General features: G+C 35.3%; 1 pseudogene; it reads right to left on the minus strand.

Moving 5' to 3' along the window:
- Nucleotides 1-1,180: 1,180 nt before the first annotated feature.
- On the minus strand, nt 1,181-4,156 carry LOC141484193 (uncharacterized; annotated as a pseudogene).
- Between the last annotated feature and the right edge of the window lie 6,958 nt (nt 4,157-11,114).

An 11,114-nucleotide genomic window follows, 5' to 3' on the forward strand; every position in this document is an offset into this window, starting at 1 on the left:
CCGTCAGCAAAACTGAAGATGATTTGAAAAATATTTATGAACAATTCAATGATGGGGAAGTTGAAGTGAGATCATTGTTATCTCACAGGAAAAAAAAAGGTCCCTGCTGCTCATTCATCATGTAATTTGAATTCAAAATTACCAAATTTCATTCCTATCATTTTCACAATCTGAGTGGATATGATTGTCATATTCATGAAGGAATTGTATAAAAACAAAGATAAAGTGGATGTCATCCCACAAACTAATGAGAAATATATCTCTCATGGTTTGATAGTTTCAGATTCATGCCTAGTTCTTTGGAGAATTTAGGAGCCAATTTAACATCTGATCAGTGTATCGAGATGCGCAAACATTTCCCACAAATTGAAAATTTCAATTTAATGAGAAAGAAAGGTGTATTTCCCTATAATTTTGTTGATGACATCGACAAACTGAATCATCCAAGACTTCCAACCAAAAATCAATTTTATGATAAACTCAATTGTGAACATATATCAGATAATGATTATGGGAGAGCTCAACTTGTTTGGAATTTGTTCGAATGTCAGAATTTGGGTGAATACTCTGATTTATATTTAAAGTCAGATGTGTAACTATTATGTGACATTTTTGAAAACTTTAGAAATATATCTGTTGATAAATATAAATTGGATCCGGCACATTACTTCACCGCACCAGGATTATCATGGGATGCCATGTTGAAATATACTAATATTGAATTAGAATTACTAACTGACATTGATATAGTTCACTTCTTTCAGAAAGGTATTCGCGGTGGAATCAGTCAATGTAGTGAAAGGAAACATAAAGCAAACAATACATTTTTACCGAATTATAATCCAAATGAACCATATGCAAATTCGAAAGTTCCCAAATTAATTCCAAATTTAAACGATAAAAGAAAATATATTGTTCACTATAGAAACTTACAGCAAGCTGTCAATCATGGCTTGTTAGTGATGAACACACATATAGTATTGAGGTTCAAGCATTCATGTTGGATGAAGCCCTATATAGATTTGAATATGAAATGCGTAATCGGTCTAGGGTATTTGGGGTAGTTATTGGCCCTTTAAGGTCTGTCATTTTTGTAAATATGAACAGAAGTCATATTTGATCATAAAACGCAATTCACTATGTTTTGATTTATAGAGTAAACTTTGAGCTTCTTCTTAAACACAATTGGATCATTCTGATAATAAACAAAAACATATTTTGAACGTCCCAAAATGAAAATATTCGAATCCACAGTAATTGGCCGCTATACTACAGAGATTGGCCATGTGATATTGTAGTTATTGGCCCATAATTACCAATTTATTTTGGAACTCTAAAACATAAGTGAGTGAATATCAAAGTGCTAATAAATATATAGTTGAGTCATTAATTCTGGATTTCATTAGATTAGATAAGATTTATACAATTTGTTGTTTCTTCAAACACGTTTTGCAATGGAAAATTGCAGAATTTGATTGATGTAAGTTGTGTCTTTTCATACATTGAATATGGTAAGATCTGGCACATTCCTGGCACTTGATTCCAAAATAATTGGTGAAAGATTATTTGCGCAAATATAGCATAGTCCAACAGATATCTTGATATTGAGCTCCTCCGATATCCCAACTTCTTTTATCAGATTTTTCAAAGGGTATTCTTCATTGGGGTTGAAAATAACTTCGGAAATGATATTTATGGAATTAGAATTTTTCAGTGTGAACGACTGTGTGTTTTGATTGAGTTTTTGATCTGATTGTGTCCTGGACTCGTTTTGAAACAAGTTTTTTGTAACACGCTGCATGCTTTGCGATACTTCTGCATTTTCCATTTTCGATACACATTCAACAATGTTCTTTTTGTTCGATTTTCTCATTTCCTTTCTTACAGGTTTCTTTTTTTATTCTCTATCGTCTTTTCTTTCTTCAATATCTTTTGTACCTGTCTTTTCCAATTCTCTTCCATTCAAAATATTCCCGGTCTAGATCTTCAAGATTAGGCTCTGTCGGTACCGATGGTTCACTCATATGTATATTATTTTGTCCTAACTCCAGTTGGTTTTCAATGGTAGTTAAATTAAATTCGTCTTGATATTCAGTTGGATCCAATTCGTTACTTTCTCCCCTACTTGTGTTTTTCTCTGGTTCTTTCCGCACAGTATGAAATTCTTTCCACAGTTTATGAAGCAGAATGAAATCTGTACAGTCATCATCAGTTTTTCCACAGAAGTTTTGAAACAGTTTAATTTTCTCTTCACCTAGGATATTTTGAAAGGTTTCGTAGCCCATTGGTTGTGGCTGTCTATTATACTTTTCATCCTCTTGTTTTTGATTTTGTCCCCCCAAACATTTTGAAAAATCTATCGAGTCTGGATTGAAAGGATATAATCCAGTGGCGCGAAACCCGTCAGTTATAGTCTTCTCCCTTGCATAATCTTTGACCACTTCCTCTAAAATGGGTGCGAATTTATCTTTTCCAAGAATACAATTCAAATTGTCTGTCCTCCATTTCAAAACTACTTTTTTCCAGCCACTTTTGATTGGCTTGAAAGCAGATACATCTGCTGGTTGAAGGATTCTAGTAGCGTTGGGATAAAGACAAATCAAAATAATTTTCAATTCTTTACAGATATCACTCAATTCGTATGTCAGGTGGGTGCTATGACCATCTACAAAAAGGATTATAGGAAACTTAATATTATTTTTCACCAAGGAGGGATGTAGGACATTGCAAATATAATCTTGGAAAACTTCTGCTTTCATCCATCCCGTATCGCTTATACCTATTCCCCATTCAGGTGGAACGGATGCAGCAATTTCAGCCTTCAATCTTTTTCCCGGATATATGATCATTGGTGGTGTTGTAAGACCTGTGGCAGAAAAGGTGAACATAACTGTAATATTCTGTTTAGAAGAGGCGTGTTCTACCTCGTAGATATTCTTAGAACCCCTTGGTGCCAACACTCTTGAATTCTTTGGACATAAATTGAAACAAGTTTCGTCACCATTAAAAATTCTTGAGGGATCAATCAATATCTCATCATATTCCTTAGATACCAAATAGATGTTAATGTCTCAAAACCATTTTCTAATGTCTTTCTCTGATACGTTGGAACTAGCGGAGGAAACAGCCTCAGGTGTTCGAATTGATAAAATGGTGTGGCGTCGAAGAAAGGCTTTATACCATCCCTCATGTGGATAATTATCCTTAAATTTTCGTGGTACTTTCTCTAAAACTGATTTGACGGCCGACTGGAGATATTCCTTTCGTCTCGGAAACCTTTTTTGCGCATTTTCCACTACCCATTTGACCAGAAGCTCTTCTTCTGTACTGGTCAGTATGGGAGGTGGACCCGGACTTATTTTTGTGAACTTATCACTCCTCCTGAATTGTAGGGTTGCTCGAGGAATACTGAAATGTCTGGCGGCCTCTCTGAGTGGTACCCCATCATTAATTGTTTTCAAAGCACTTTGCAGCTGCTGCTCGCTATATTTTTTGGAATAGCGACCACCCTCTTCAACTTTAGGCATTTTGCACAGCTGAAAAAGCACAGAAATACAGTGATTGGCCCCAGTTGATTACAGTTATTGGCCTCCGGCCAACAACTGTGTACATATATTTTAACGCCTTCATTGCATAGTTTAATCATACCTATCCTTGTTTACTTGATCATTGTCATGTTCATAACAATCATATTCGAGTACAATAGATTTTATAGTCATTGGCCTAGGGGCCATTAACTGTTTATTGCTAATATTTCCAGGCAATCATTGGCCCCCATAATAAATTGAGATTTAGAGGTTGGAGCCATATAAATGGTCGAAAATCAATATATAATGCAATACAAACAATAAAAAACAACTATACCACATATTGCTTGTACAAAATTACGTGACTTGACTCACCTCAAATCACACTTTTCTTAGCAAAACACTGTTTTCACACACGAGTTATGCACCATGAAAGGAGATTACCGCCATTTTTGCGCAATTATGCCAACTGTGAAATTTGATATTATCTAGTGATAGAGAATAGTTTAGGTTTGTTTTAACGCCACCGGTGTATTCGGACAGTATGGATTACAGTTGTTATAAGCGTTTGAAAAATGCATGGCCAATGACTACGTGGGGGCCAACCACTGTATAGTTTACCCTACGGAAAAATTATTTTATTACAGGAATATTATTGTTTTGGTTTTTATTGCCTTTCAGGAAAACCTTATACTTGAACAATTTAAAATCGGAACGACCCTGCTAGTCTTTAGGTAATCTGGTGAACTTCCATTTGAGAATGAGAGGTTCACAAGATAGGTCAAAGGAGATATCATATAAGAGAAAACCATTTTCAGTAAAAATACTGGCATGTCATTAAAGCTAACAGATCTCTTATTTTTTTATTAGTCAGTGGGCTAGGCTTGAAGACTGGCAGTGAACAAATCTAAAAAAATGAACTTCAAACGTTCAAGCTAGTCTTGAATATACCTACACAATAGATTGAATGGACTGACGCCCAACAGAAAACAACTACTATTGTACGAACTTTCCCGTCACACCATTATAAGTGATGACTTATATAAAAGAGTACTCCTTGAAAATGTCACATGTAAGTCATTTCGCTGCTTCCAATTGATAGTGTGTATTTGCTTATTAGTTTTTGAAGATTTGAATTACTAAATACAGAAACACACACTTCAAATATATACAAACACGGCAAGGTTAAGATTTGATAAGTTTCAGATAAATCTTCACAACTAGAGATGTAAGAGACACCAGTGATACAAGGTATCAATTTTTCTGTGATATAAACACATAATTAAAACAAGTGGATGACCCCCATCTCAGTCGAGATTTGACATGTATATAATATAACATTATCAGCTGTTTCTTCATCACAAGTAATCTCATATTTCTGAAAAAAAGTCTAAATTCATTCATTGGTCTTCAGGTCAAGTTATTGACAATAGACAAGCCATATAATTGAGTATACTTAGATGCTAAGGTTGGTTAGGTCCGAAGTGAGTGGGTCTATTCGACCCTCCACCACAACCCGCAAGGGTTTATTGTGGCCAAACTAACCCAGCTTCTTAACGAAGTCGATTAGCTTATATGGTGAGTGATCTTTCAGTTCAGATGGTAAGGTTATGGCTCTGCCGAACTCTAAAGACCTGATTCGGTCCCCAGCGGGGCAAGCACAAAGTATATGCTTTGTTAGTAAGGTAGTCGGATAGCCAAGTTGCAAGATTTCCACCGTGATACCCACGACAATCTTTCCATTCTGATTCTGCGTACGCCACAGCTCTCGCTCCCGAATTAAATTTACAGAGTGTTCAATTAGAGTTGTAAACTCGACATCAATCTCCTCTGTAGACTCGCCCCTGAACTAAATTTACAGGGAGGCCCGTTGGAGTCGTAAACTCGACATCCATCTCCTCTGTAGACTAGCTCTTGAACTATATTTACAGGGAGGCCCGTTGTATGGACTCCGTCCATAAAGGTCCTACGAGTAGCTAGGGAAAGAAGGTCCATCATGACAGAGCCCCGCATTACCATGACAAGTTGATGCTACGACGAGAGGGCGCTCGGTATCCAGATGCTGGGTTAAGTCGAATGATAAACCAACTCCAAATTTTGAATAATTAAGTTATTGGGGTTGTGTGGTTGACGCAGTCGAGAGTCCTGCTTAGATTACAGAATATCCCAACAGGGCACCCACCCGCACCAACCCAGTTAGTCAGATTTTCATAAAATTAGTGAACAGCACTGAAATCCATGCTGGTTGTCGATCATCAAATGATTTGGCTTCAAGTGAGAAGTCAGCCTCTTTAAATAGTTATGGGATGATAATTACTAACCAGTTGTTGGTCGGCCCTTTTTTTAAAATCGTAACGACCTTGCCAGTCTTTAGGTAATCTGGTGAATTACAATTTGAAAATGAGAGGTTCACAAGATAGATCAAAGGAGATATCATATAAGAGAGAACCATTTTCAGTAAAAATACTGGCATGTCATCAAAGCCAACATATCTCTTATTTTTTGAGTAGTCACTGGGCTAGGCTTGAAGACTGGCAGCAAACAATCTAAAGAAATGAACTTCAAAAGATCAAGCTAGTCTCGAATATACCTAGGTTGAATGGACTGACGCCTATCAGAAAACAACCACTCCTCTGGCTAATACCACGAAGGACGTTGGATTATATCCGACAGGCTTCAGTGTAGGATTCTTCACAGAAAATTTCCTGCATATACAATTGGCAATACAACTGAAAGAGGCGACCTTCAATTTTACCAAGTGTGCCCGTTCCAAAATTGATGGTCACTCTTTCAGTTGTATCGCAGGAAATTTTCTGTGAAGATACTGATACCGAAAGTTTCGTTAAAATGATGAATTGATGGAGAGGTAGAAATTAAAACAAATTTTGATCAAAGTTGTATTGTACATTATATTACAGAGCTACATTTCTTACATATCACATATAATTTAAAGCGATCAATGTGACAACTGGTGCTGCCTCATGTGATCCTTCCTAGTAAATCCTTTTCCACATTTGTCACAAAGGTGAGGTTTGACGTCCGTATGGTGGAACATATGCCGCTTTAGATCGGTTTTATAATTGTATTGTTTAGGACAAACCTCACATTTGTATGGTTTGTCTGAATTATGTCGTCCGGAATGCTGTTGTAGTAATTCGTAAGTAACAAACTTCTTGCCACATATCCTACATTTGAACGGTCTGTACTCACCATGAATTATATTCATATGTTGTCGTAGATAACTCGCTTTCGTGAAACATTTACCGCACGGTTCGCATTTATAATCACAAGTGTCAACTTCGCAGGAAGGAATATCGCCTTTATCACCCATCTTTTGTACAGGGTTCCATACGACACGGAAAGCTGTCTCACCATCTCGAACAAGCGAAAATTGATACGCATCAATATTTTTCCCTACATTAGCATTGTGTCGAGCTTCTTCTCGAACAAGCGAAAGATGATTTGCATCAATATTTTCCCCGTTAATAATATTGTTTTGCCTGGCCTCCATTTGTGTCCAAAAGTTTAGTTGAAATGATAAATTCTTAACTTCTAAGAATAAATTCTTTTAAATTCACAATTATTCGATAAACCAATCAGCACTAGTTCAAAACGTACACTGATTCATTTCATGATATCCGGTAATTTTATAGTACCTTCAGGTAATCGGCCGTCCGGCATTTAGCCTTCCGTTAGGTACCAGGATGTTGATGGGGACGAATACGAGTCCCGCTCGAACAATGAACATTTATTCGTACGAAACCGATTCTGAGCAATCTTTATTATGCAATAAACAGTTTAAGTAACTTTAAAATATTAATTGATGCCTGAGCAGAAATATCAATTTTCAAAAAAAAAAACTGTAGAGAATTATTCAAAACGATTAAAAAAAATATTGAAATAACTGGAGTAACAAAAGGAGAGGTAGCAATTACTGAATCCATATTATTATCTATTGGAAAAAACAAAGTTGAACATAAAGTTTATATACACGATTTCGATATCGATTTTGACGGAATTTTAGTAGTAGTAGATATAAAAGATCAACAATTAAATTATGGTACAATTCCGTTGTGAAAAGCAACAAAAAAGATTGAAGATCAAAAACCAGAAGTGAAACAAAGTTAGAATGAAGTCACTCTAACCCTGAAACATCATATACTGAAATAAATGATATTTTTGGTAAGTGCTTCTTTGAAAGTAAATACGACTATTATGAATATTCAGAAGACAGACGAAATTCCCATTTACAACATGAAAATCGAACGGAGAGTAGAAAAATATTCAAATTAAATTCAAAACTACGAAACACAGAAGCTATTTTGTTAGCTATTGAAAAAGACAAAGTTAGACTTCCAAATGCTCTTGTAAGAATAAATGAAAAAGGAAAATGTTCACCATGAACCGTGAATGGAAACGCAATTGAAAAATCTATTGACTTCCCAGACTTAAAATTTGAAAAATTTAATGAAATACAAAATGATTTTCCTGATTTTCCATATTGCTGAGATTTTGTATGAATCAAAATGGCGGGAAAACAATGAGGCGTTCATATCCAGGAATTTGATTCTATGTGTTCGGACTGGTCAGAAAAATTTCTCAATCATGAATAATGGCGAATGAAAGTCTGAAAGACTGGGCAGCACGGTTACGCAGTTTAGTGGCTGCGACAGTATTCTGCGACTTTTCTAAAGCCTTTAATTGCGTTGATCACAGAGTGCTGTTGAAAAAATTATTCCTTTATAGAATCAAAAGAACAATCATTAATTGGTTCCGATAATATCTTTCAGATAGAATTCAAATGGTGAAGTTGCAGAACATAAATTATAGTCTTTCGAAAATCACCTGTGGAGTCCTCCGAAGATCAGTGCTCGGTCCCATTTTGTTCATTATCTATGTGAATGACATATCTAATATCGACATACAAGAAAAGTTTACAATGTTTGCAGACGATACAACTTTACTTTGGCATGGAAATAATACAGACTCTCTGAGAAATATAATTGAAACTGATTTAGAGAAAGTTAAATCTTGGTGTGCTTCAAATTCTTTATATTTCAATGTGAATAATACTAACATAATTTCGATTTAATTTGTTTCAGGAAAGCTAAGTCTCCAGAAGCATGTCATCGAAAATAACACGTGCACCAAATACTTGGCATTGTGGATTGATAATACTCTGAAATATCCCAACAAAAAACTTGCTTCTGGCTGCTACGCTATCAAGGTCATCACCAAGGAGTTGGGAATAGTAGCAGGAACAACATCTTACTTTTCATGAATCGAGTTTCATCTGATGTATGGTATCGCTTTCTGAGGTTTATATAGCAAGCAGTTGATGCAATCAGTGTCTGTTCTACATAAAAGGGCGATAAGATATATATGTAGAGCCAAGCGTTTGGACCACTGTAGACTACTCTTCATGAAGAGTAGAATACTAACAATCTACTGCATCTTCATTCTAGAAACAGTATGTCTAATTCAAATGAGAAAAAATACTTTTCCTTCCGAAAGAATATATAAACTCGACAAAATGCCAATATATCTCTGCCAAAGCCAACTTCAACAAAAATTCCATAATATTTGAAATTCGGAAGATATTCAATCATTTACCATTTGAAATGAAAAGTATAATAGAGTCAAATACATTTCGAAAACGTGTGAAGGAACTTGGAAGAATATCTCGACAGATTTTGAGTACCTGAATCCTTGAAGACGAACCGAGTGATTTATTTATTGCATCTACATATGTATCGGTTATGACGAAGGCGCAGTAAAAGACCGACTTTAGGGAGAGAATGCAGGAGTCAAGTTATCGAAAGTGATTCAGATTGCATCCTCCAAATCAGCCAAGCCACCTTTCTTTCAGCTGAAGTTAAGCAAGAACCGGGGATCCATTTCGCCGACGCAAATTCACCTGCCACAACCGTCAACTATCGACGTCACGAAGCAGCTGTTCCAGAAGAAACAACGGTAGAGTAAAAACCAAACCCAATGTTCAGGTAAATTTAACAAAGGGACAATATCAATTAGACTGAAATCAGGTATGGAGGTAAGTTCGAATTTTTTTAAAGCACAACCTTTACCATTTTCGATGAAAGAGAAGAGGTTTTTTTGGATTACATCCTTATGACGGGAAAAACCAAAAGCGAACAACGTTTTCGTTTAGAAACAATGCTTTGACGTTAACAAAAGGCAGGAATTAAATTTCTTGAAATAAATGTAATTTTTTTCAATCCTAAATATCTTATCTTGGAAGTTACATCGGTAAAGAAGGTTTGCATGCTTCTGATTCTGAAACTTTCGCTATTATTAATGCACCGATTCTCGATGTAACTTCATTTCAATCTTTTTTAGGTTTAGTGAACTACTATGGCAAAATTATAAAACATCTTTCCATTTTGTTACAACCTCTTTACAATTTACTGAGATATTTTGGGATCATGTTTTGCACGATTTGGTTTACCCCTGCAAATTGTTACAGACAATGGTACTTCTTTCTGTTCTAACGAATTCGGAACATTTTTGAAAAATAATAATATCTTGCATATCACTTCTACACCTTTTCACCCATTATCTAATAAAGCGACGAAAACGCGGTACAAACCGCCAAGAATGCGTTGAAAAATGCATTGGGAAAAAATTAAAATAGTAATTTCAATTTGAGTTTGAATAATATTTCATTTGATTATCGTTCCACACTGCACTCAACCACCAAGATAAATCCAGCAAAATTAATGTTCAATAGAAATTTGCGTACACGTTTCGATAATCTTATAGCAGCTAAAAAAACGAATTTGAAAAATCACGTTACAGTAGTTCAAGAGAAACAAAAAATGTATTCCAGAGATAAGAGATGTTCAGTTTTTGAACCAGGTGAACATGTGACCGTTCGTGATTACAGGAAGAAAGGTGTCGTTGAATGGATCAGAGCAATCGTAGTAAAAAATAGCAAATGTTATTTACGTAGTAAAAATTCCAGAATTGGGTAACATTGAGTGGAAAAGACAATTGAACCAGATTAAATAGTTTCATGTTTTATTCATATCATATCAAAATATCTAGACAAAATTGAATTACAAGCTTTTCAAGCAGATTCAAGAGTAGTCTTCACTTTGAAAATGCCATTAGTATTACCCGAATTACATACTGTTTATAGATTGTACCCTATTCTAATTTTGGACAATCGAACAGGGATATATCATATTTTATCTACAAATAAGAAATTCATAGCAAAATATGATGATACAATGCTGTATTTGAAAATCTAGGTTTATGTAAAAACTTGAATTATAAACTTGATATATGCGAAAATATAATTTCGTATCGAATTGAAGTAACGCAATGCGTGGAGCTCAAATTTCAAGACCACTTTCAGAACTTCCTAGAATGTGTTCAATTTCACTTTTATTTGCAGAAGATTATAAAGTCTATAAAATTTATAGTAATACTTGGCTACTTGCATTATCAGGCCTCTCAGCTGTAACGATAAATTGTTTGAAACTTTAGGTTGCAAAACGAGTTATGAAAACCAATTCACTCTCGAAACTCCAAGCTAACTGTAATGCTTTTATTGGAAACACAAAA

Source organism: Leptinotarsa decemlineata, unplaced genomic scaffold (genome assembly GCF_025532065.1).
Source record: "Leptinotarsa decemlineata unplaced genomic scaffold, Ldec_3_MD MMD2_tig00005002_RagTag_RagTag, whole genome shotgun sequence".
In the NCBI taxonomy this organism is placed as follows: domain Eukaryota; kingdom Metazoa; phylum Arthropoda; class Insecta; order Coleoptera; family Chrysomelidae; genus Leptinotarsa; species Leptinotarsa decemlineata.